The sequence below is a fragment of the Marmota flaviventris genome, chromosome 2, assembly GCF_047511675.1.
Source record: "Marmota flaviventris isolate mMarFla1 chromosome 2, mMarFla1.hap1, whole genome shotgun sequence".
Lineage (NCBI taxonomy): Eukaryota > Metazoa > Chordata > Mammalia > Rodentia > Sciuridae > Marmota > Marmota flaviventris.
This window is the reverse complement of record NC_092499.1, coordinates 15,415,364-15,442,371: the sequence shown is the minus strand read 5'-3', so window position 1 is coordinate 15,442,371 and position 27,008 is coordinate 15,415,364. Positions and strand designations below refer to the sequence as shown.

The 27,008-nt window shown below is 43.3% G+C and overlaps 1 protein-coding gene across 5 annotated transcripts in view; it reads right to left on the bottom strand.

Moving 5' to 3' along the window:
- Foxn3 (forkhead box N3) overlaps nucleotides 1-27,008 on the bottom strand; it is a 392,487-nt gene that overhangs the window by 276,157 nt on the left and 89,322 nt on the right. For all 5 annotated transcript variants that reach the window (XM_027931570.2, XM_071607611.1, XM_071607612.1 and 2 more), the window contains exon 2: nucleotides 6,857-6,959. The gene's annotated coding sequence lies outside the window, so the exon portion shown is untranslated. The remainder of the gene's footprint in view (nucleotides 1-6,856; nucleotides 6,960-27,008) is intronic.

Here is a 27,008-nt window from a genome sequence, read left to right as displayed (position 1 = left end):
TCAATCATAATAACATTGAAGAGAATAATGGGAGGGGAAAACCCTGAGTCAGACATAAACTAATCAGACAAGCGCCCTATCCCTCAAGACAGACTATCTGGCCTCTGCATCCCTTGTAAACAGTTTACAAAGGGTCTTCAACACCTCCTGCTGTTTGTTGAATGAACAAGTAAATTAATTCTCATTTTCACCTTGCTATCTTTTGGTGAACAGAAACGACTGCCTTAGACCAGTTGATCTTTTAATCAATTTTCAGTTAAACTAGAGATATATTTTAATCTCATTAGTCTGGATCACGCAGTACCACAGAAGTAGTGCTTACTATCTGCCAAGCGCCGTGTCAAGACCTTTATAAGAATTACTTAATTCTCATTCCACCTCTATAAAGTAAATATCATTGTCCCTATTTTACAGATGGGGAAATGGAGGTTCAGAAATCATGCCCAGGAGGCAGAAGAACTGGGAACTAAAAAGATGACTGATAGTCTTTTCTGGCAGCCACAGCCCTTCCTGGGGGTCTTGGGCCCCTTCATTGAACCAACCCTGCAAAAAGCCAAAGCTTTTGAAGTCCCTGTGCTTTATGGTGCTGCTGAAAACCCAGGCTACCCCCTTACCTGGAGGTCAGTGTTGGTTTCATTGAGCTTGAAAATCCTGTGTAGTTTTTCCACCCCTCTTGGGAGCTCTGACTTTAGCCCTTGACCTCAAGGAAGCTGAGGATTCCACTGCAAAGTCCTTCCACTCCATTCACTATCGCCCCCCCCCCCACTCCTGGGACAGCGGGTGCGACTCCTAATGGTCCCAGAGAACTAAGACTCTGAGCTTATTTTTCCCATGATTGCCTTTTCTATTTCCATCAGGAATAGCGTTGGAATTTTAATTGGCATTGCATTGAATCTGTATAGCGATTTGGGTAGTATGGCCATTTGACAATATTAATTTTGCCTATCCAAGTCATACCCTAGGGACATGTGTGACTGTACATATGGGGTGACTCGACATCATGTACAATCAGAAAAATGAAAAGTTGTGCTGCAGTTGTGTACAATGAATCAAAATACATTCTGCTGTCATATATACCTAATTAAAATAAAATTAAATTAAAAAAAAAACCCTCTAAACTTGTTTTAAGTCAAGTCAGCTCTCCAGATTCACAAAAACCTCATGTCTCCTGAAATTGGGATGGTGGGACAAATGCTGGTGTAGAAGCTATCCCCCTACTCTTCCCATATGTTACTCTGTGACTTCTATGGCCCTTCATTTCCTGATATATAGAATATAAACTCTTATCACAAAAATGATTGTGACAACCAAGTGTGATGGTAAAAATACTTTGTGGAAAAATTAAATACCTGCTAAGACAAAGTTGTTCATGCCATACCTTCCCCACAGTGTAGAGATTATGGAAAACTACAGTGGTCATGTATAAAGCCCAAGTATGTACCCAGAAGCTCTCTCTGTTACAGGTGTGGGGGTCTCCATTTAATTAACTATTTCCCGGAGACACTAGAGCGTTATCAAAATTGCTAACTAGGAAAACTGCCTGTAGGGCTATGAATCAGTCTTCAGGAGTCTTTGGTTTGGTTTGTTTTCTCAACATTTGGACCCCATTTATGACTCCGACATAACTTTCCTTAGTAATAAGTAACTAGGAACTGAGATTAATTGCCCTATTTCAATTACCTCTGGTTTGTTCATACCCCATGTTGAAAGGGAACTAACTGTCAGGGTTTTCAGAACAGGAGATGTCACTGGCTATTCTTAAAGAGCTTTGGCATCTGAGCAGTTCATGATCACTGAAATATAGGGTTCCAGCCTTCCAAGACGCTGTCGTCTAACAATGATTTAAATCATGAGAACCTCAAAGGAAACCATATTGAATTGGGTCTGTTGACTGCTCACACTCTGTAACCTGTCCAGCTATCTCTGCATCAGACTCCAGTTTGAACATTTTTTTTTTTCCTGTGTATCTCATTTACTCCATTGTATTCATTCAGAGGAGGGAAAAAAAAAAAAAAAAAGAAGACCTCATAAATGTCATTTCATATTCCAAGCAATTTGCTATAGGCAACTACACCATTACTTTGTACAAATAAATTTACATAAATCATTATTAGAATGTTTTATCTTGGCAACATTATTTGGTTCCCAGAGCACAAATTAAATGCATGCTTAAAGCAGAATATTTTAAAGTTATTCCTATATTGTTTATGAGACAGGATTAGAAATTTCCATCTAATCTTTCTTTCATAATGGAATTCCTTTCGTTTTCTTTGTACATTTAGAAACCACAAGTATAATTTTCGGGGGGGGGGGTTGTTTCCTGAAGCAAGCAATGCAATAGATGACTATGTTTGGCTCATTTTCCAGCCACTGTTCCCTTTGATTCCATGGGTTCAGTTGTGAACACTGATTAGAAGGGCTGGAAACCAGGGAAATTACAATACACAGCCTTGCGAGTAGATAGCTTTTTTGTTTAATATTATTTTACAGGCACCTTGCTCTCTGGTTGTGGTTGGTATTTTTCTTTCTTTCCATTTTTCTCTCTCTCTCTCTCTTTTAAAAATATTTTTAGTTGTAGATGGACACAATACCTTTATTTTGTTTACTTAGTTTTTTGTGGTGCTAGGGATTGAACCCAGAGCCTTACACATGCCAGGCAAGCACTCTACCACTGAGACACAACCCAGCCCCCTTCTTTTCTCTTTTAAATAAAGAGTTGTAAATAAACCCCTTGGACTCAATCTCTCCTGCTTGTTAATGTGGGGACAGCATCTGTCTGGATTAATAGCTCAACACGTGACAGGTCTTCAGTGACTAGGGTTTTACTCCATCCTAGACTTCAACTAAAATCTGTTCTCCATGTAAAATGCAGTGCCCAGTTTTAAAACAAGCTGCCCTTGTCCATGCCAGGGTAGGGAGTGATGGGAATGGACAGAAAGAGAAAGTCAGCCTGGGTCAATGAGCTGTGGTGTAGAAGAGCCCTTGAGTCCATTTTGGTCCAAAGCATTTAAGAATGGGTGTGAATTCTTGACTCTTTTTTTTTTTTTTCCCCACGTGTTGCAGTAGCCAGGAAGTCACGTTCAGAAACATAGCTATCATAAGATGCAAGGGGCTTACAGCCCCCAAACACTGGAGCAAGGGGAACCAGTGACACAACCCAACCCAGAATGAGTGGGAAAGTGGCCCACTCATTGGTTGTGCTAATCCCCTGAGGTTTGGGATGTACTTTTCACCTTGTATCCCATAGCCTTCCCTGGATCAGCCAGTTAATGCAATTAGAACTCACATCCCTAACTTGTACCATAGTTTCCATGGTGATGCTGCTAATCCAGTTACCACATTTGAGAACCACTGCAGCTTAAGCCCTTGCTACATGTTGTCTGGAACCAGCAATGTGTATGTCATCGTACCTGGCCAATGCCTTACCTGGGAGCTTGTCAGAAATGCAAAATCTCAATTACCAATCCAGACCTCCTATCAGAATCTGCATTTTAACAAGATTCCTCATGTGATTTTGTTTGATCATTAATGTTTGAGAAACTTGCTTTAAGCTGCTTGTAGTATCATAAATGCTCTGATGATAGACAGCATCAAGATTTCCCAGGTCTGAGGCAAGGCGAATGAGAAAGTCTTATCAAAATCAGAACTCTCAGCCAGGCATGGTGGCTCATGCCTGTAATCCCAGCAGCTGTGGAGGCTGAGGCAGGAGGACGACAAGTTCAAAGCAAGCCTCAGCAATTCAGCAAGGCTCTTACTCAAAATAAAATATAAAAATGGCTGGGGATGTGGTTCAGTGGTCAAGCACCCAGAACTCTTGGGTACTTACGTTGATTTTCCAGACAATATCTTCCCCAGCAAGCTGAGGTCAACCTGGCCAGATTTGAACTTGCGTATATGAATTCAGTTCTGTATATTCAAAAAGTAGTTTTTCATTACTTCCTTAATTCTAGAGAAAATAAAACATGCTTCTATTTTGTTGTATGAAACCCCTGAGATTTAGGAGATACTTTCTATCCTAAAATCCTGGGAACTTTCCTGTCTCAGCCAGTTAGTAAGATTAGAACTCCTTTCTCCAACTTTTAACATAGTTTTCATTCAGCAGTATCATAAAATTCTAGTGGGTGGGAAAAAAAAATGTTAAAATGTTGCCAAGTTCAAATGTCATAGCTTGTTCATGGTAAACCTTCAATGATTACTTGATTTAAAACCAAATATTTATTTGGTTTAAAATGAAATAGCTCACATCCAATGCCTAAAAAAAAAAAGTAAAATGCCTAATGTATATGATCTGTTTTCATTTGGGGCTCACTTGCTAGGTTAATCCAAGAAGCCTGGATGCCTCATTTAAAGATATGACGGACAGTGTATGTGAGTTCCTAAGATGAGGTGGCCTCCATGATAGATTAAATTTAATTGAAAGTTTAAGAGATAAGTGGAAAAATGCAACTGGAGTGTGATCAATATCCAATATCACTCTAAAAGTCCCTCCCTTTCTCTCTTTCCTATTTTAATCCCCCTCATTCTTCAATCCTTTTTTCATTCCCCCCCACCACCCCTTTATTTTCTTTGTGGTACTGGGGATTGAACCACTGAGCTATGTCCCCAGGATCTTTTTGTTTTTTATTTTAAGTCAGGGTCTCTTTAAGTTGCCAAGGCTGGCCTCAAACTTTTGATCCTTGGGTCTGAGATTCACAGGATTATAGATGTGAGATTCTCTGGGATTATAGACGTGTGCCCCCATACCTAGTTCAATTCTGTTCTCTTAATGGGAGACAAGTCCCCAACCTCTAATTTTGCAAATGCTTATGGCACACAATTACTCAGGCCAGAGGTTAGCAAACTTCCTATGTAAAAGGCCTGATAGTTTATGGTTTCTGTTGTAACTATTCGATTCCGTCATTGTAATACAAAAGCGGCCATTGATTATCCAGAAATGAATGACCATAGCTGTGTTCCAATAAAACTTTAGATGCTGAAATTTGAATTCCATAGAATTCTTATGAGGTACAAAATTTTAGTTTTCTTTTTAATTTTTTTTTCCAACTGTTTAGAAATGCAAAAACCCTTCTTAGTTATCTGCCATGCACCAAGAGGCCATGGGCTATCCTTGGCCCAGGGACTGAATGTAGTTTACTGACCCCTAGCCCAGGTTTAGAAGGGATGTGGCAAGACTCGGGGCAATCAGTTCAGGGGGAGGAGGGCACAAATACTGTTGTTATTCTAGTTCTTCCACTGCCTGCTGGCTGCTGACCAGGGATGTGGTTCCAGGAGGCCACACCCCCCAGGCAGTGAGGGCTTGGGCTCTTGGGCATGCTCAGGAAGGTGCAGTGTGGTCAGAGTACAGTGTGACAGGAAGAGAAGGAATGTTGGCTGACCACTCTCAGTAGCAGCTTTAAAACCCGGGTCAGCAGAAGCCACTACTGCCTTCCTAGATGGACAAAAAGCAACACTGGAAAAGAGCCAGTTGTGGGCAGGATTTACTGCTCCATCCCCAACATAACCAATGCATCTTGTTCCCCATATAAAACTGTGTTCCAGCTTTGGCCTTGATTCCCTCCTTGACTTTGGGATTTCAGAGCTTTCAAGAGACACTCCGCATCCCAAGGTACAAACTCATGTTCTTGGCTTATGCTGTCTACTCTCTAACTCCACTTCCACGCTCAGAATCACACAGGTGAGTGCCAGGTGCTGATCTCACTCAGCCTGTGGTTCATCCCGGGGAACTGCCAAGCCAGGCATGCCACAGAGCACCCGGAGGAAGGGAGTCAGGTGTGTATGAGAAGAGCAAATAATCAGGTGGATAAGCAGAGGCAGGGTGTAGGCAGGTTCAGAGGAGCAGAGAAGACCAGCAAGGCAGAAGCCAAGCCAGAGCTACGCCATAGTGGCCACTGTCCCTTGAAAGACACTGTCAGCCAAGTCCCCTCCAGGTGGGTCTCCCCAATGGCTCTACTCCAGGATCCTTATGGAACCCAGACCTGAAAGGGGAGTCTGGCTCTGGCTGAGGCAGAGGATCAGGGACACTACCAAGGCCCACAGGGTGTCCTCCCATCAAAGTGCCATGTCATCCTCCTCCAGCTGCCTGGCCAAATGAATAGCCACAAAGCTATTGAGGTCCATGACTTCTTCCCTAATTATTTCAACCCTAATCCTGGAAGTCTCTCAATTCCCTGGAGCAGTGGGTGATAGTGCACAGCGCTGCCCTAAGTTAAGCCCCACCAAGTGCCATTTTCTCATGATCAAGTTGAGAGTCTTCTGTAAAACTGTGAGCTGCTTGAGGATAGGAACCAGCCTTGTACTTTTTTTTTTTTTTTTTTTGTGCTGGGGATTGAACCCAGGGCTTGTGCACATGAGGCAATCACTCTACCAACTGAGCTATATCCCAAGCTCTGTACTTTTATTTTTTTTTATCCTCATCTGTCCCAAGAACACACAACAGATATTCAATAATACTTATTGAATGCAACTAAAAGGTACAAATCATTAGAAAGATTGCTACAATTAAACATAGTATTCTGGGAAAGAAGATAATTTAGAGGCACTATAGTAGTTTCTACATGAAAATTCCTAGTGATGTTTCAGTTGCTTTGTGCATCTACAAACACACCAGAATTTTAAGTAAAGATGTGATTCAATGTTTTCAATCATCTTAATGCCTAAATTGGATTGACCACATTGTCAGTCTGATCAGCTGCATGAACTGATCATTAAGAAGATTGAGGGGAGGAGGGGAAGATACCAATGAAGGGAGAAACAATCAATTTTGCATTTGCATTTAGATATAGCTTTGGAGTTTCGTTTGTTCGATGTAAACCCATGTAAGGTGCGGAAATGGGGAAGGGAAGCAGAGTGTGATTACCTGAGTCCGAATGGGTCCAGGAAACCGAGGTCAGCATTGCTCCAGCTCCCGTCACAGAAAGGACGAAGGGGCCTCCATCATCATGACAGGATGCTTCTAGAGGCTGGTGGAGAGGAAGAAAAGGAAGACAGAATTAGAGGAGAGGAGCAGAGAGCCCTCACAACCACAATGGATGTCCTCTGTGGCCCGACCCTGGAAAATGACACACTTCAGTGAAAAAGTCAATTGCCACAGAACCTCTTTATTTCTTGGATAGTTATTGAAGCACTGAAGCTTTCAGGATGGAGTGTTTTTGAAACTGCCTCATAGGGCATAAGAGGACCCAGAAATTTGAAAATACATGCCATAGACATTGTAAGATCATTTGATTTCGGTATGACTGCCAGTGAGACATCTGTGAGATCATTTTCCTTCACTACAGCTGCTTCTGAAACACACGTCCATCCAAAGGAAGACATCAACGCACCAACAAGCATTGGAGACCAATGCTCCACCCCATGGACCAGCCTCTGTCTACTTGGTAAACCATGTACACAGATACAAAGTCAACAACCCTCAACTCTGTTGTAAAATGCAATTACTCTGGCTATAGTCCCGGAGATGAGCTCAATGAATGGGTGGCAGTGATTGAGCCACAGTTAACTGATACATTGCAAAATAAGAAAATTGGTACAAGAGAAAGATTGTGTAATAATTTCTGATGGAAGGTTTTTTTTTTTTTTTTTTTGGTCCAGGCTTCAAGGATGATAAATCAATAAACTCTCCAATGAAAAGAATGGTATTATCCTACGATCATGAGTAAGAGAATGTTAGGAATAACATATTCATTGGATCAGTGATTCTCAAACTGTGATCCCTGAAGAAGCAGCATTGACATCACTCAAGAGCTTGCTGGACCTGCAAATTTTAAGCCTCAACCCAGGTTTCACCGAATGAGAAAATCTGGTCATGAAGCCCAGAAATCTGTTTTTTTGCACGTGATTCCAATATGCCTCCAGGACATTCAATGATCCACTCCTTCAAATGTATTAACCCGTTGTTGAAAAGTAAAATTACCCTATTCTATTTCATGTTTATGTGCCAATTAAAAATGAAATATTGAGCAAGGAACTGGGAAGGAGGAAGAGTCAGAGATGAAGGAGATGAAGTCCCTGCAAGACGTTCAAGTATCACAGCATGGTTTCTTCTACTGGTTAGAGGGTTTTAGAGGCACATTTGTCTCTGGTTGGGGTGGAGGTTTATGGTAAAAGGGAAAATGTCATGAAGACTATGACAGTAATAATGGGTCTTAAAACTGGGACAGATAGGGACAGGCGGGAACAGGCAACAGCTGAAGCATGAGAGTCCCTGGGATGTGGAGTAACCAGATCTGGCTGATAAGTGAGAAATCTGAAGGTGATCTGAGAGAGATGAGTTTACTTCCAAACACAGGCGGGTCAAAGCTGGACCTGTAGCTTCTTTCTTGTGTAAGACCACCAGACTGCACTGATGCTTATCTTTAGAAAAACTCCTGTCTGGTATACTAGGTGACTTAAGGATTTCTATATCCAGTGCACTTTCACACTGTGTTTTCCAGAATGGAGATTCTCAACTGCTTCAAGACTCACAGGGCTGAAGGTCTGCCCAGAAGGAAGAACACAAAAGAAAAGTTTGAAGTAGGCACAAGAATGTGGATGTCACAGTAGCCCTAGGCTATTCTGCAAAGGGGCAAAATGTTACCACACATAAAAAACCCCTGAGGCCATCTCAGTTTTAAGTTTATAAAATAACTTCAGTTGACAGCGGTGGGCCTGAGTCCCCTCCAAAAAGTTGAACTAACTAGGGACATCTTCAGTTGGAGAAAAGATGCTTTTCATGATCAAGAAGTTAGGGCTTTTGCTTCTAGACAATTAATATACATAGATGCCTTATTTCCTGATGTTGGTAAGATGATGGATGGGACTCTGATAATGTTTTAGATGTCACACCAAGCCTTTGAAACGAAGCTGGTACAGAAGCGGCAATATCTGCTTGCTTATCCCAGCTCTGCCGTTTCACCAGCTGAGGCATTATGGGCAAGGCGCTAAACCCGTACACCTTAGTTTTTCATCTATTGAGAAAGAAAGGCATTGACCTGCCCTGCCCTCTTTAATTTAAATAAGAAAATAGATATAACGTTTCTATGCAAATTATAACATGCACTCCTACACAGTCATATAGAATTGCCCTCCTCAATGAAACACTGGGTACTAATTAACACTTGTTATTGTATTGGCCTTTGAAAATATAAAACTAAAATGTTCCTTATGCCCTTGGGACTCTCCTTTAAAATGTTTGCAGATATAACAGTTTTGAGGAAGAAAATTGGCATCGACCAATCTATTTTCCCAAGAAACATTTTAAGGTGAATTTTTGCTTGTAATTTTTTTTTCTTTAGATTTTATTCCTGGGCAAGGGATGCATCTCAGTGGTAGTGGTATACTTAGCATGTACAAGGCCATACATAGATTTGATCCCCAACATTGAAAAAACATTTTTTTTTTTTTTTATCCAGTGACCACAATAGAACCTCCATCCAGTTATCATTCAGCAGCTCCTGGTGAACACAACTCAGTCTTCAACAACACGGATGTATACAATGGCAATAATTTATCTTCTCTGCAGTAGTTTAATCCCAGATGGACCACTTACTAATTTATTTCCATATGTAACTGGCAGAGAGATTAATCAGGCTTCCAACTCGGAAACCTGAATTGCACTTTATTCCCTTAACAGGCTGACTCTGGGCAGGAGAACGCACACGTTTATATAGAAACCAAGAGTTCCTCTGAAAAAGACTGTCAACCTCAGACACATGGCGTCCCAGCCACGTTCACACATCTCTCCTGAGATAGCAAGCTCTTGTGTCAACAGGGAGACCGACTCTTGCTGGAGATCCTCATGGACTTCGCATAGGAACAGTGTCTGGTATAACTGGGCAGGAGTCACCCCACCAGGCACAGGGCAGCCGTGCGCCCCTCCCTGTTTGCAAGGTCGGGGACTCGGATTTCTGAAACAGAAGAATCTTTCTGCCAAGGCACTGCGCCCAGCTGGCCCCGCTATGCGGTGCCCAGGCACTGGAAAGTATGTGGTTTCTTTTTTCCACTCTTTTTAAGGGTCTGAACTTGACTGAATTCAGCAGCTGCTGAGTCCTCAGCGAGGCAACAGCTAAGGAATTATTAGCTTTGCTCCCAGCTCCCCTGAGCTTAAATCTTGGTCCCCTTTGGTTTTCATTTTTAACCCAATGATATCAGTCTTTAGCAAAGAGTCAGTTAACAGCCTGTCGTGTGATGACAGGTGGAAAAGCAAGAGTGGAGCTAATAACTGAAGTGGCACCTGAAGCCACCACTAGGAAGGCTCACTAGAGGTGGGACATAGAGATCTGGTAGGCTGGGGCTCCAAACAACCGTGAACCTGGTAAAAGTCACTTAGGAGTTCAGGTTCAAAATTCTCTCCTCTATTCTGCAAGGAGTTTAGCTCCCCAAGGTCCTGTCCAGCTCGAAACATCTTATGATTCTATGAAAAAACGCAAACACTTCCCTAGTTCACCTGGTTACTGTGCTTGGCGATGCCAAACAGCTGGAAGTTTGGAAGCATCTGAAAGTGGCCTCATGAGTCCAGATGCTTGGTGCTGTGACAGCCTTAGGAATCTCAGTATCCAGTAAATCCCCTTTGAGCAAAGAACATAAGCATTTGAGGATTGTGTAACAATGTCTATCTTTACAATGTTTTAAGATGTCATAAGATGTCAATTAAATACAGTAGTTTGAATTACTGATCTGTGTATGGCAAAACCTTAAAAAGCACATAAGCCATGGACCTTGTTTTTAGTATTTTTTTGAAAGTGGTATCTTTCTTTCTTCTTCTTTTTTTTTAATGGTACTAGGGATTGAACCCAGAGGTGCTCTACCTCTGAGCTACATTCCCAGTCTTTTTTATAATTTTTTAAAAATTTGAGACAGAGTCTTGCTAAGTTGCCTAGGCTGGCTTCAAACTTGGGATCCTCCTGTCTCAGGCTACTAAGTATCTGGAATTACAGGTGTGGGCCATTGTGCCCAGCCGGACCTTGTTTTTATACCTTACAAGATACTTAAGCAGATATACAACTAATAATATATGTATGCATATGCACACATATGTATTTTTGAGAAGTGGTCTTGCTACGTTGCCCAGGTTGGTTTTGAATTTGTAATCCTCCCACTTCAGCTTCTGGAGCAGCTGGGGGGATTACAGGTATGCACCACCATACCTGGTCACAACTAATCTTTAATGAAATATGACCACAATGGAAGACAAAGAAACTGGCACAGGAATATGGAGAACAGAGCTATCATACCACTAAGGTTGAAGGGGAGATTTGAAAGCTTCTGTGGAGGAGGAACTGGAATTTAAGCTGGGCTTCAGAAACAAAGATAGAAGTAAAGGCAATTGGGTAGAGGCAAGAGCAAGAGCAAAGGCCTAGAAGATTCCAAGTATGACAGGGACACAGCGTTTAGTGCCCTGAGGCAGCAGCATAGGATGCCCAAGGAAGAGGGGAAATAGTGAGGATAGGAGCTGGACAGGGACTCACGGTGGAAAACCCTGGACACCAACAAACGGATTGGCCTTTATTCTGTGGTCATCGGGTGCCTTCAGAAGTCATTGAGCAGTGGAGAATCCAAAGGAGCTATGCCTCCGGAAGTTTATGCTGGCGATTCTACTGCCAGCCAAGATTGGTGGTACCTTCATTTTGTTCTTATTCATTCCATGCTGCAAACTATTTGGGAATGCCTCAAAAAATTTCTTTCTTTTTCCAAATCAATTTCCTGGCAATCTGAATGGAAGCAATTAAGCTTGCTACAACACTGCCAGAGTTTTGCCTTCAAATGATGGGTCAGTCTGAAGTTTATATGTAGGTTTATGGGTTTTTCTACTCTTACATGAAAGGGTTAACATAACATGACACAGACTGATGTCTTACTTTGTTTTGTTTTCACACTGGAAAATATTTCAAGATGACGAGAAAAATACACACACAAGCCAAGGATTGGGAGGGGCTGCTCTAGCACTCCCAAGACATAAAAAGTGAACTTGCTATCCCAAGTTATTCGCTGAAACTTCTGATTTCCAATTTCAGAGTCCCAGCTTCATGATCCTGAGTTTTTAGGATCCTCACACTCCATAAGAGAACATCACACGAACTCTCACATACCCGTGGTGTTTGGTCCCTTTGCCTGGGGGAAAGTGCAGGTGGCATAGTTCAGCTGCCACAGGGAGATGCTGCCCACCCCCAACACGTGGGTGTGCACGGGGCCCACGACAGGGATGTCAGCACACGGGGAAGGCAGACTGCAAATCTTCTACCCCACCAACCCCAAAGATGGGTCGGTGTCTTCAGCCTCCATCAAAGTAAGGATGGCAGGGGGCAAAGGAGCTCTTGTTCCAAGAAGTGAGCTGCCTTTGGCATGAGCCACCATGAAAAAGTGCCCCATGGAAGCCACAAACTTCACTTCCTTCTCAGGGTTGCCTGGACTGGCCACACACGGGCACACATGGGCAGCTTCGATGTTAATTTGAGATCATAAAAAGGTGTGATCATAAAGGTGAGATCCTAAAAATATTCATCTGGGAAGTTGAACATTTCAGGGTTCAAGTACCTGATTTATAATTCAAAACCTGTCCCAGCTTTCTACATGCCCAGGTGTTCAGAAGCCTGGAGAACCCCAGAGGCGTTCTCTCAACATCCAATCAAATAATTACCAGGAGGTATAAGACGCAGTAGGTACTGGAGATCATTCCCTGTGCACTTAGAAACCAAACCAAGCCCCCCCCCCAAAAAAAAAAAAAAAAACCCAGGGTGGGGTTGTGGCTCAGTGGTAGAGCGCTTGCCTAATATGTGCAAGGCACTGGGTTTCATCCTCAGCACCACATAAAAAAATAAACAAATAAAATAAACTTATTAAAAAAAACCCCAAACAGTCTCATACATACCAAAAGAGTTTCATGAACTGCTTTTAAAAAAAAAAAAAAATCTACCTACGGTCAGAAAACTAATCTTCCTCAAATGAACAGATCAGCTTAAATTACCGTGCCATTTTACATTCTTTTGACTAATACACGAATAATGAAACTACAGCATAAGGTAAATGTAGGCTTACACTGAGTAACGGGCATAAATAAAAATATTTTGACATTAAAAACTCAATAAAAATTAACTCCAACGTAACTTGAAAGCTCCTGCAATCCTAACGTGCACATTGAAAGCCATTAGCGTAATACCTAGGCTGCTATTCAAAAGTAGGGGTCTGGCACGTAAATAAATGCCGGTTGGAAGGCTTCTCCTAAATTACCGTACAATTTGGTTGCAAAGTCACACACTTACAAAGTCTATCATCTTTGCTTGGTTGCTCTCTAACCAACACTAAAGTCATATCAGGCTACAATGTGGCGGCATAATATAAACGCAGATACCGGCAAATGGTACTAAAAAGTGGCAGCAAATGTCAAAGACAAACCAGGGTCATCCTGGAGAGAACAGAGGTATTTACATAAGCATTCTGAAAAGACAATGGAGCCCCAATTTCCTTTTAACTGCACACCTGATCAACCTCTCTGCTCCTCAACTGATCATTTTTACATAAAAGCAATTTCTACAACAAGACATTCAAAGACCTTAGTTGCCATAAACTCAGCAGCTGTTAAAGATTCTTTGCACATTAGGTGTGCTTACAGACTCAGCTATTTTCAACCCAAGCCTTTCATTCCTTACCCATCACTACCCCCCACCCCACGCAAAAATGAACTTCCCTTGTCAATATCCTTCTTCATTCTGTCATCTGCCAAAGCCATTTTCTTACCTTTGTAAGTCACTCACATTTGTTTCATTTGATGATATTTACCCATGCCGGGACAATTGTTTGACTGCAATCTTGCAACTTTCAACTTTGCCCAGATTTTGCTGTCTTGCAGAAGGGGATGCCTCAACCCCCGATACATTGCTCAGCTGGGCTGAGACACATCTGAATCCAGAGCTATATTTTAAATTCTTTTACACTTACTTAATATAGTGCATGCCGCCTGTCCACTGATGCGATATCAGAAACCTGCAAGCTACTATTTCTGCAACTGTGTCACTGTAGATAGTCTGAAACATGTACGTAGCTGTTGCCATGGAAACAAACACAGCTAGGGTAGAGTGCCACGCTGTGTTAATTCCTTCACCCATGAACCCCAGGGGAATGCTAACATTCATCTTCTTTCTCCTTTAGTCTCACACTGCTTTAATATTTTTTTAGCATTATCAAATGATGTACTAAATACATATGGTACACCTGGAAATATGGATGGCTGAAATGAGCCGTGGTCCCAACCATGCCTGCTGGGTGTCTACTTAGGTGGTTGCAGCTCTGCCATGGATCCTTTCACTAACTTGTCCTGGGAGAAAAGGAGAACTTTGTCTTTCTTTTAAAATGATGTGGGCAGGGCAGACACAGTGAACATCTTTGTCTCACCGAAGAGTAATTGTGGAATTGCACTAGAATAAACATGCTACCCAAAATGAGGTTTGTGGGTACTGTGAAAGGTGAGAGAGAACGTGGAAACTTCCTGAAGTGGATCCAAGCTAAGAGTTCTTCTCCCTTCCAACTTGAGGCTTTATGTCCAGTTGTTTTAATTAGGCAAAAGCATAAACTCTCACCCAGGGCTTCAACTGTCTCACTGGGTTTTTGTTTCTAAACTCATGCAAGCAAGATATTCGTAAGGGTCAGTAAGGAGATGGAATCTCTATTATTCAGAAAGAAATGGAATTTTCCTGTCACCTGAATATTCTCTCATTTGCTTCAAGTTTAAATCTCTGTCCTTATCAATACTTGGACCTGTGGAGAAAAGTCGAACTCGCTCCTTCAACCAAAAAGCCAAAATGTGTAGTGATTGGTACATTGGGCTATCTTCCCATTATTTGCACTGGTAAGCCCCTTTAAATACTGGGGTTATACTCATCACAGTAGACAAAAATAAGCTGTTCAAAAATTTTAATTACATCCTATCCCTTGGGCTAGTTAATAATATTCAATCTAGATGAAAATGGCCACATTTTAGATTTGCATGCTGATGTGCTTCACTTGAATACAATTTTCGCACTAAACAATCAATTGTAGGCTTTAAAAGTGTAACTCCGTGACCCTGAAATGGCATGTTTTAAAGAAACCACTACTTTATCAGTGGGGATTATGGCAAAATTATCTTATAAAAGATGAGCAAGATCTTCCTAAATTGAATCATTCTTGGCTGTTTACTATGACAATAATAATTGACTCATTCCTAAGATAAAGCAAAACAGAAAATAGACATATATTCACCTTATTGGTTAAGGAAATATGTCTTTTTTAAAAGCAATCTCAAGACAAGGTTAGAGTCCAGTACAGAGCCTAGTCTAAGTTTCAGTAGGGCAGGTGGAGATTATCCTTTAACTAACTGACCAGTATTTACAAACTTAAGGAGAAGAGCCAAAGCAATGCATACAGTAGGCGCTCACTGTGCCCTGCTGTTTCCATATCCCTTTGGTGTTGGGCCTTTTCACATAGGTTACCCCACTGAACTATCAAGAGAAATCCATGAATTAGTTTGGTGGGTGCTTTGGTTTGGAATATAAGGTGTCGCCCCCAAAGCTCATGTGTTAGGCAGTGCCAGAACGTTCAGAGGTGAAATGATTAGATTATTAAGAACTATAACCTCATCTGTGGCTTAATTTACGTGATGGATTAATAATATTCATGGACTGTTGGGTGGTAAACTAGGCAGTTGGGGTGTGGCTGGGGGAAGAAGGTGGGGGGCATGCCTTTGGACTGTTTTATCTCTTTCTCTCTCTCCAAACCCAGCTTCTCGGCTGCCCCGAGCTGAGTAGCTTTCCTCTGCCGTGCCCTTCTGAAACATGATGTTTCTGCTTCACCTCAGGCCCCGAGCAAGGAAGTCAGCCAACCATGGACTGAAGTCTCTGAAACCCTGAGCCCAAAATAAACTTTTCCTCCTCTAAGTTGTTCTTGTCGGATATTTTGGTCACAGTGACAAAAAGCTGATGACTAATACACCGGATATCACCAATCTCATCTCTCAGAAGATACTCTAAAGTTCTGAAAATTAGTGACTGGTCCAAGGTCACAAGGTAGAACCTTGTCTTCTATCACCTGGTCCAATGTTCTTTCCATGGGCCATGCTGTCCCCAAGAGCACTCGCCATGCAATTGGTTGTGAATAACTATAGCAACAATACTAAGATGAGGACAGAGCCTATGTGCCAGATTAATCAATTTGGGAATTAACTATGGCTGATGGTTGAAGTTAGGCTCTCTCTCCTTTTATCCTCACCCACCCATTTTCTTCTCCCAAGGATGTGAGAAGAGGGCCTAGCCTTTATGTCAACTCCGGGCTCCAAAGCAGATCATCTCAGCCTACACCCAAACCTAAGTCCCAGCACCAATTCTCAAAGAGGTGCTTAGAGTGGAAAGATGGTTGGGTGCTCCTGGGGCTTTGGAGGTGCAGGGGGATTGGGAGCAGCAAGCAGCAGTGATAAAACAGTCAGCTCCTGAGGAAGTAAGCCATTTCACATCCTGAGTCAGTCTGCCACCCCCTCTCATTTAAAAAAAAAAATGTGATAAAATATATAAAATGTCAAATTTAACATCTTAACAACTTTTAGGTGTACAGTTCAGTGATATTAAATAATATTGTGCAACCATTACCCTCATTCATCTCCATAACTGTTTCATCTTGTAACACTGAACTCTGCACCCATTCAATGATAACTTCCCAGTCCCAGTGGAATCGCACCATATTTACTTTTTGGTGACTGGCTTATTTCACTTACATAATGTCCTCACAGTTCATCCATGTTGTAGCATATGTCAGAATTCCCTATCTCCCCCCGCCCCCCCACCCAAGTACCGGAGATTGAACGCAGGAGCATGCTACCCTGAGTTACATCCTCAAACCCTGGATACCCTTCCCCATTTTGTTTTTTGAGACAACATCTCACTGTTGCCGAGGCTGTCTTCCAAATTGCTATCCTCTTACCTCAGCCTACAGAATATCTGGGACTACAGGCATGGGCCATAACTTGGGATTTTCTTCCCATTTTAAAACTGAGTAATATTCTCTCATGTGGATATATCATATTTTGCTTATCCATTCATCTGTTGCTGGGCATTTGGATTGTTTCCACATTTTAGCTACTGTAAAAGATCTTAAGACTCTGCTTTCAACTCCCCCCTCCCCATACTCGAGGTTGAACTCCACCACTAAACTACCTCCTTGACTCTTTTTTTTCCTAAAATCTGACCTCCTGACTCCCTATCCAGTACTTTCTCCATTGAAGTAAATCAACTCCTATCTCTCTCTCTTTTTTTTAATTTATTTATTTTTTAGTTTTCAGCAGACACAACATCTTTGTTTGTATGTGGTGCTGAGGATCGAACCCGGGCCGCACGCATGCCAGACGATTGCGCTACCACTTGAGCCACATCCCCAGCCCCCCTCCTTGACTCTTTAAATTAATTTTGACCCAGGGTCTCTCTAAGTTGCCTAGGCTGGCCTCCAACTTGCCTCTGCTTGGTCTTCGACACTGTGCCACTCCCCCCCCTTAACAGTAGCCAGTGGGTGTGAGGTAGTATTTCATTATAGTATTGATGTGCACTTCCCTATTTGTGAGTGATGCTGAACATTTTTTTGTGTGCACGTTTTGGCCATTTGCATATCTTTGGAGAATGTCTATTCAAGTGCTATGCTATGCTCCTTTTTGAATTAAGTTGTTCGGTTTTATTGTGATTGTTTTTAGGAGTTTTCTATATATTTTGGATACTAATCCCTGATCAGATAGATGTTGGGCAAATGCTTTCTCCCATTCTGTTTTACTTTTTGAGTAAAACCTTTTTACTATATGGCTTCTTCACCACCCTCACAGTCATCAGATAATGACAAGCAGATTTCACAGTGATGTGGGATCTTCCTGCCTCCTCCCCTGGATATCAAGAATTCACGGAGTTTGGTCATGCTACCTTTTGGTGATAGAGTTCTTCCAAAGAAGTGAATTTTTCCAGACTATAGAACTGTTTCTCGGTCGGTCTGTTCATAAAGCCAAAGAGATCATTGTGTGGGCCTTATTTGAGAGGTGTCAGGGGAAAGGCAGAAATAAGGGTTTTGAGGACACTCCAACCCAAGAGTCGATGACTTGACCCCTTCTGATAAAAACTTTCTAACGTGGCTCACAGAAGAAAATGACAGATTAGGCAAAGTCCAGGGCTCATGGTTTAGCCTGTTATAAATATTTTTCATAACGAGGTCGGCATTATGAACCTCTGCATATTGGTAGAGAGGTGCTCCCAGGAGCCATAGAAGGGAAGGGAGGAGGTCAGCCTCCAGGAGAGACGGCACTCTGAGGTGAGGTCCTCCTTCTCCTACATGCGTTTTCATTTTCTCTGGCCTCCTCCTCCCTGGCTGTCAGGGTATCAGCTGGCCCTCTTGCTGTGCAAAGTGGTCTGGCTTTCACAGTTCCCTCCTGTTTTGATTCACATCTAATATGCCAGGGGCTGAGAAACCAAATAATAGAGCTGATTAGAATTTTGTCTGAAAAAAAGATGAACACAGGCCTGAGAAAGTGTCCCTGAGCACAAAAGTGTCGCCTTTTGGATGCCATTGACTCTAGGTCAATTAGCCTAAAGCCAGTCACCTAATGAGCAATTTGCCTATAATTTAAAACCTTTTTGAGTGTTTTTACATGGCAATGTCCTTTGATTCCCCCCCCCCCCATCTCTTTGGCATTATAAAGTTTGTAAATCAAGCCTTCTATGGGCACACCAGCTTATTTTTAAATTTTAGTTTTTATGCTTAATTTTAATCTTTTAAAATTAAGTTCATTTCTTTGGGAGATTGGCAATGAAAGCAAGAACATTCAAAATGGAATTTCTGGTGAACTGGCAAATCAATATGAGAACTGCTGTTCAGGGGACTTTAACATCTAATTTTCATTTTTTTTTTTTTTTTTTTTTTTTTTTTGAGGTTGCAAAATTCACAGGAAATGTGAACTTCAGTCAGGCCAGAATGCTCCCACTGACTCCCGGTCACCTCTGTCTCCTCTTTTCTCTTGTCCTGTGATTGCACAGGACTCGCACAGCTGAGGTTCCAGCTGCCACTCAGGGAACTCATTTGTGTTCTTGGACTTTGCTTTGTTTCCACCACGAATGTACCTTAAAGGTGCTATTAGGCAAAACTCAGCCTGCTGAGTCTCACCCAGAACAGGGCTTACTTACCTTCCCACTCCATCTGGGAGCCTCCACTGTGTTCTGAAATGGACAGAGATGGCGGGAGGGACTTCGGGGATCTTTTTCACAGAGGCAATGCAGAGACTGTGGGAGTCAGCCAAACTCTCACCTAAAAACCTGATGCTTCATGCACAGGGCGAAGGGAGGGTCAAGGTCAAGGGACATCTAGTATGACTGGCACTGAGGAGACCAGCCACTCCAAAGCAGAAGCCAGGATCCTTATAGCACATGGTTCTATGTGTGCTTTAGAAGGAAACCAAAAACCAGACCTGCCTTGAAGACAAGAAGCCAAGTTGACCTGGAGATCAGGACAAAGCTAGTAGATATGTTCTTATCAGGCAGCAACTGGGCTGTCAATGCAATAGGAAAAAAAAAATGGAGATGGTCCCCGTTACCCACCAGTAGCTCTGACCAAAGACACTGGCCCTCTGGACAGAGTCTGTGGGCCACTTGACATCTCCCCAGAAAGCAAGTATGCCAGTCAGCATGGGACCCTGACCCAGAGTTCCAAGAAGACTGGACAGCCAGGGAAGGTGATGTAGCCATGCCGCTGTTTGACAGGCAGGTTGGGAAGTGAGGGGGCAGCTCCGAGAAAAGAGACACTGACCGGGAAGGCCTCACTCTTGTGCTTGGTCAGGATTTGAGAACACAATTCTTCCGGAAATGGAAACTTCTCCTTTTCGTTATGAAATTGCCATTGTAAAGTCTGCTTTAAATATCTTTTGTTGGGGACAGAGCCAGTAACTGTCCTCAGTGTGTATGAGCTTCCTTTATCTCTGCCTGGAGAATGATAAGTTAGCTCAAGTTCACATGCCCTCAATGGGGTTAGGGCCGCCCAAGACTGGAAACTAATAACCAGCCATTGAGGAAGCTGTAAAATGTATCTTTTCCTTTTAAAAAATCCGAGTATGTGATAAATTGTACAAATATATTTTATCCCAATCCCTTCTACTTAAGAAAAGTTAACGTTTTAAAAAATTGTTTTACTCTTTTTAATTATAAATAAAGCAATAAAAACAAAAAATGGCAAAGGATATTTTGCAAAGCAAGATAATAATTTTGTACTTTCAAATACTATAGGTGACTGTTTTTTGTTTGTTTGTTTTTGTTTTTGGTACCAGGGAATGAATTCAGGAGCACTCAACCCTTCAGCCACATCCCCAGCCCTATTTTGTATTTTTGTGTGTGTGTGTGTTTGGTGTTGGGGATTAGAACCCAGGGCCTTGTGCATGCAAGGCAAGCACTATACCAACTATGCTATATCCCCAGCCCTATTTTGTGTTTTATTTAGAGACGGGGTCTTACTGAGTTGCTTAGAGCCTCACTTTTGCTGAGGCTGCTTTTGAACTCGTGATCCTCCTGCCTCAGCCTCCCGAGCCACTAGGGTTACAGGTGTGCACCACCGCACCTGGTTGTGAGCAACTTTTTTAGCTTCCATGCATGGTATTTGTCTTTCTGTGCTTGGCTTATTTCACTTAATGTAATGTGCTCCAGTTAGAAAAATAGGAGTTGTATTACAACAAGTCCCCAAACAGACAAAATGCAAGTCAATCATATGAGGTAGAATATTTGGGGACTGTTTTAACACAGACTAAGTAACATTGGCTTCAATTAAAATGACTGTCTGCCTGTTAGTTTACTTCTCAGGCACCAGCCCAAGATATGGGCAGAGTAAAGGAAGAGACCCAGGTTTTTCTATCTTGTTCTTCACTATCTTCTAGCATGGTCATATGGTCAAAAGTAACTTGCTGCCACCTGGTCCCTGTCCTAGATAGAAGCAAAGAGGAGAAAGAAGATGAAGAATATGCTCCTTTGTTTTCAAGGAAAAATCCAGAAGCTGTACTCATCCCTTCCACATTCATTCATAGGCCAGAAGTTAAGTCCCTCGGCTACCACTAGCAGAAATTGTCCACTCAAAGCATAAGGACTCTACTAATGAAAGGAAGAAATAGGGGATTCACACTAGTGGACAAATAATCGTTTTTATTTTTTTTAAATATTTTTTTTAGTTGTCAATGGACCTTTATTTAATTTATTTATCTGTTGTGCTGAGAATTGAACTCAGTGCCTCACACAAGCTAGGCAAGCACTGAGCCACCATCCCAGGTCCCAACTAATTGTGTTTTTAAAACACTAAATATATGTCTGTGGGTACAAAGATATAAGTACAAGTTTACAAAGACATGTGGAAATGATAAACACCAAACACAAGAGGGTGGTCCCGGGGGGAGGGGGAACAGGGAGAAATGAGACGTCAAATGGGGATAGGAACCTGCAGGGACAATTCGATTGTATCCTGGATGTTTTATTTTTAGAAAGTACTTGAAGCAAACATGACAAATGTTGAGCTCTCCCAAAGCTAAGCAGTGGGCACATGGGTGTTTTTGCTTTTTTCTGTGATAGAATTGTATCATTTTAAAAAATTAGCAAAACTTAGCATTAGCTCAACGACCCTACTGCAACTCAACTCATCATTAAAATGTATTTTGCCAATTTTAAAATGCACATTTTCCTACGTGAGAACTCTCAGAAATGAGTGCATCTGATTATAGTAGGCAGCGCTTTTCCTCTTAGTGGTACATTAAATGATCTCTCACTTTACACTTGATGGTGAGTTAGATTGGAAGACACACAAGGTATAAATGGCAGTTCATGTGGACTGTGGTATATTATGGATGGGGGGCAGAGGAGGGAGGTGTCTCACAGGTGGGCATCCCAGAACCTACGGTGCTCTTACAGCTTCAAGGGACTTCCTGAAAATGTCCTTCAGACTGCCCCTTATTGGACTGCCAAGGTTGTTCCCAGCCTGTGGGGGTGCCTCTGACAGGTCATACAGAAACTCACACATCCAGACTGATTCTCTCAGCTACTGGGGGAAAAGGAGCAGTTAAAATCCCCCCTTTTATTAGTTCCAAAGTGCTTGGGAATCTCTCACGCAGTGAGAGCCAAAAGCATAAATGGCACCTACAGACTAAGCTCAACCTTGACTGGGAAGAAAGTGGAGTCAGATCATTCCTGGACCCAGATTTTGGACAGTCTGGAGGACACAGCAGACACCTCTACAGCCATCTGAGGCAGACAAGGCCGTTCCCTGGTCAGCAGAGGAGATGGCAGAGGTGGCCACCAAAGCCACCATGATCCATTCGCCTTTGATGTCTGATGTGCTACTGTGGGTCTGTCTTACAGAAAATTAGCTAAGAATACACTGGTAACATTGTCCCCTCAATGTATCAAGAAGGGAGGGAACCAAACTGGGGGAAAAAAAAATCCATACAGCTGGTTTTTATCCGAACACAGAACACCATTTATTTTTAAAAAAACATTTATGAAAGTTTTCTTCATTTCTCACATTCAGTTAGTATACAGTTGGCATTTTCAAAATTCAAACCTGATGTGGATTTGGAATTCAATGAAGCACATTGGAAGACATCTGAGTGAAGGGGAAAAAAAAATTCTAGCCATATGCTACTGGTGCATGAATTTGAATATTTGAAAGGTAATCTAGAAATGAGAATGCTTCCAATTCTCCTTACCAACAACATTAATTCATAGCAACCACACGAGTCGTAGACAGAGCTGCTTCCCCATGTGAGAGACAATAGTGGGATAGAGCCCGGGGCTGGCCTTGTAGTACCGCCCGGCTAAGTCACAAGCGTAGTTCTCACTGGGTCACTGGACATCCAGCAGCTGTTTGGTCACTGGTGAGGGGGGCTTCATGACTCTGGCCTCACTGGGTACATTAACACACAAGAGAGTTTCTCAGATATTCAAGTTTGGTTAACAACTCAGATTGGCCACTTTCAAAGACACCAGAAAACAGACCTCTCCTATTAAGGATTTGCTCCTTAGGTCTTTCTGTTTATCTACACAGCCACAGAGGAAATGACCAGAGCCAACCACACAGCAGGGACTTTCCCCCTAGCTCTGACACTTGTTTACACCCTGACCAGGATGGGAGGAGAGCCCGTGTTCTAGCTGGGAGGTTCCCTGACAGTGCTCAGTCAGCCCTGCTCACCTTGTCCCCAGGCCAGGCCTCTAACTGGGTCATTCTGTCAGAGAATATACAAAGCAAGTGGTCACATGCTTTGCTAATCCACTCATGTGCATTCAGGGGACACTGACTCACACAAAACCAGAATCCACAACACGATGCCAGCTCACTCTCCAAGCCGCATGTCAGGGACCCGACCTGTGTGTTCACATAGGCTGCTACAACACCAGGGGGGAGTCCAGATGCTGAACGTCCTGCTTCCTGTGCTTTTGGAAATGGAAGGGGATGGCAAGACTTGAGAGAGGTAAGCAAACCTTTATTACCTTGTTGATAAGAGGGGAGAACAAAACGATGGCTTTGCTCCTGTCCATACACAAATGGACTAAGACTCCTACCTGCTGCGGATTAGGGAGATGTGTTCTTCCCAGAAGCATTAGAGAGGGCCAGAATAGGGCCAAGAGCCACAGCTCTGTGTGACAAGGGGAATCGCATGTCCACCACAGCCCCATTCAGCCACCAGGGTCTCTACCTCACCCCCCATCATCCTAGCACAGACCTGAAGATAAGGGAAGCCCCAGGTTGGTCAGGGAGAAGTCTCTGTGGAGTGGATACACAATGGTTAGCAGAGACCCCCTTCTCAACCTGCACCTTTTATAAGGTGACGCTTTAACCATGTCTCTACTCTCACCAGAGCGAACTCTCGGATGCAAGCACGGCTGCAGGGCCAGGTGTTACCACCTCTCCAGAGCAACTCGCCTCTCTGGCCAGGAGTTTCTGAAGCAGATGTGAGCTAGTCAGAAAGCACTGGCTTCCCCAGGGCCGCCTGCATCCCAGAGATCTAGGGTGATCTCCACCCCAGGCAGTGAAATACAATCTAAGGTGGGACAAAGGCCTGGAAGAGATGTGCCTGTGTTATGCGTGAATTAGCTCCCTGAATGCTTTCCGCCTGGCTGAGTTGTGATGGTGGAATCTTATCTCTGCAGCCTAATGTGGTGTGACCAAGGGAGTTTTTGTTGTTGTTTGCTTTGGTCTGCAGGTTGCCTAAAATTACACAGCTAGTAAACTGCTGTCCCTGAACCTGCCTGCTCTCCACAGCATGGACAACAGCTGATTAAGGAGTCCATCAGGTTAAGCCTGAAAGTCCCCAGGAAGCACAATGGCAAAGGTTTGAGAAATGCCAAACTCTGGCCAACTCCGGGCTAATTTGGGATTCCAAAGTGGTAAGGTAAGACACGGGGCCACTGGAGCTATGGAGTTGCCCCACCAGTGAAGACTGCTTCCCACCACGGCCTTTCGCAAGCCAGAAAACATTTGGAAAACTTGAGAATTTGACTACATCCAGAAACTGGCACTGAGTAATCACTCCATGGTTGAGCAAGTGCTTTGCTGAAAAAGGTCTATTGGATGACAAACCATACATCAACTTGCCTTCACTTTATTGGAAGGAGAAATTCTAAACAGATTCTGAAAGAGATCAACCCTAACTTTATTTAGGTCACGCTGCTGACACACACAAATAATGGGAAGCGTGTGACTAATTGAGAAACGGCAAGGAAAGGTCAATGCCTAGTTTATTTCTTAACTCACAATAATGTGAGTAACACTCGTAGGCATTTGCACTATCCACTCGTCGATGCTGCAGCCGTTAAAGGAACAGAAGTAGGGAGGTTCATTTAAACTCATTTTTTTTTTTTAATAAAAAAGCTCTGTCAGTACATGGCGACTTAAACCTGAAAACCACACATTTCAGAACAGCTCTCAAATGCATTTAGATAATGAAGCCTCAGTAACCTACCTGTGCAGGAGAAATGATTATAACCCCCATTTTATCAATAAGCAGCTGGATATTCTTACATGTGAAGTGATCTGCCCAAAGTCCCTCATTAGTTAATGATAGTTGAGCCAGAATTAGATTGTGAGTCTCCAGGCTCCGTACCAAGGGCACAGGGCTCTGTGGTCTCGGGAGGGTAGGCCAAGTATAAGATGCTGAATCCAAGCAATACCTGTGTTTATTATGGACTGTGCAATTCCTATGTTGATTATGATCACTGATGTCCATGTACCCCCGAAGGCAACCAGCCTTCCTGTACCTGGATCCCTGCATCTAGATCTATAAAGGACCCAGCAGGAAATGATGGGAACTTGATCTATTGGTGACTCACAAGGCCTGTGGCTCCGTTCAGAGCGAATTCCCTGCTGAAGGTGGGGAGCAGCATTTGAGCGTACAGGGAAGGTGGCACCATGCTCTGGCACTCTGTACATTGGCAACCTTTGGCTAGGAGGAAAGATCATCTTCTCTGAGCACACTGAAGAAAGACAGCCCAGGGATGCCACAAAACCTGGGGGACCAGGCTGTGGATACACTTCCCCGTCTACACACCCCTGGGGAGTGTTTGGTCTGATGGATGGCGAAGGTGGTGTTGAACATGGTACTCACTCAGAGACACTGAAGAGCCTGGGGAAGCACAGAATGCCCGTGTCACCCTCATCTTGCGGGAAAAACTACAAGGGAAACGAGGCCAACCCAGATCATAAGTGGATACGCTTCGAGTAGCCCCCGGGGCTTCTGAACACCAAGCGGAAGCTTGTCAGACATTAATGTGCCCACGGACCTGCAGGTTCTGCTTCAGCCTGGCTCAGGTGGGGCTGAGATTCTGCATTTCAAATAAGCACTAAAGGGATGATTTCCATGCTCCCGGGCCCGGACCACACACTGAGTAGCAGAATCTAGAATACCACGACCTTCTGTGCCCTTATAATTTCAGGCCTCCCCCTCACCCCATCCCCCATCCTCATGACAGGCTCCTACATCCTGCCATATGCACATCCACCAATTTCACTGGTCTGAGCTCATCCTCTATCTCACTCTGTGCCACCTTGGGCTGGGCTACTTCATGCTTGCTGTCCCCTCTGCCTAGGAACTCTTCTGCTGAATGACTAACTGCCATGACCCCTCACCTCCTCCAGTGCAGAACCAACCCTGCCCCCTGCTTGCAAGCACTGCACCCACTCTTGTGTCTCCTGTACCCCTCCCTGTCCACGTTCTCCACAGCACTTACCACTATTTTAAAATTTCATACATGATTGGCTTAGCTCACTGTCCACCTCACACCTGCCTGTCGAGCACAGAAGACAAGCATTTTGTCTTGTTCACTGCTGGATCCCAGTGTGTGGCATCTAATAGGCACTTCAATATTTGTTAAATGAAGAAAGAATTTAACTTCTAATGAAAATTTTAAAGTGCCTACCATCCTCCTCAAGGACTCTGAGGAACTGTTTGCTTACAACTGATGTGAATGATTGTTTTTCTTAACTGAACAAAGCACCTCGGGATTTCCTAAGGATCTGTTGTTAAAGACTACAGATTCTCTCCTGTAACTGTGGGCTTCATGGAGAAAGGCACTCCCAGTGTTTTCTAGTTCTTGTTTGCCATTCAGCTGATGGGGCTCCTCCTCCCCCTCACAGGACCCACACAGATGGGGGTATATCAAAATCAACAGGCAGATTGCCCCAGGAAAGGGTCCTACTCCCACCCATGGAGAAAAGAAGGAAGCAGGACGGGAATGTGCCCGTGGTGCACACGATGACTCCAAGGCTCAGGAAGTGATCGGCCTGCTGGGGTCTCACTTGGTAAGGCTGGGACTGGAACCTATGCATGGCTCCTAAGTTACTCCTCTGCTCCTCTTTACAAACAGAAGTTGGCAGCTGGGTTGAGAGTGGTTTCAGCTACACAACTCAGGACAGGGACCCTGAAGAAGTCTAATGATATCCATGGAATCAGAGAAAGTCTTCCTGGGAGTCAGTCCTGTGTGTGCATCAACGGTGGCTACTGGTAAACAGAGGACCCTGTCCAG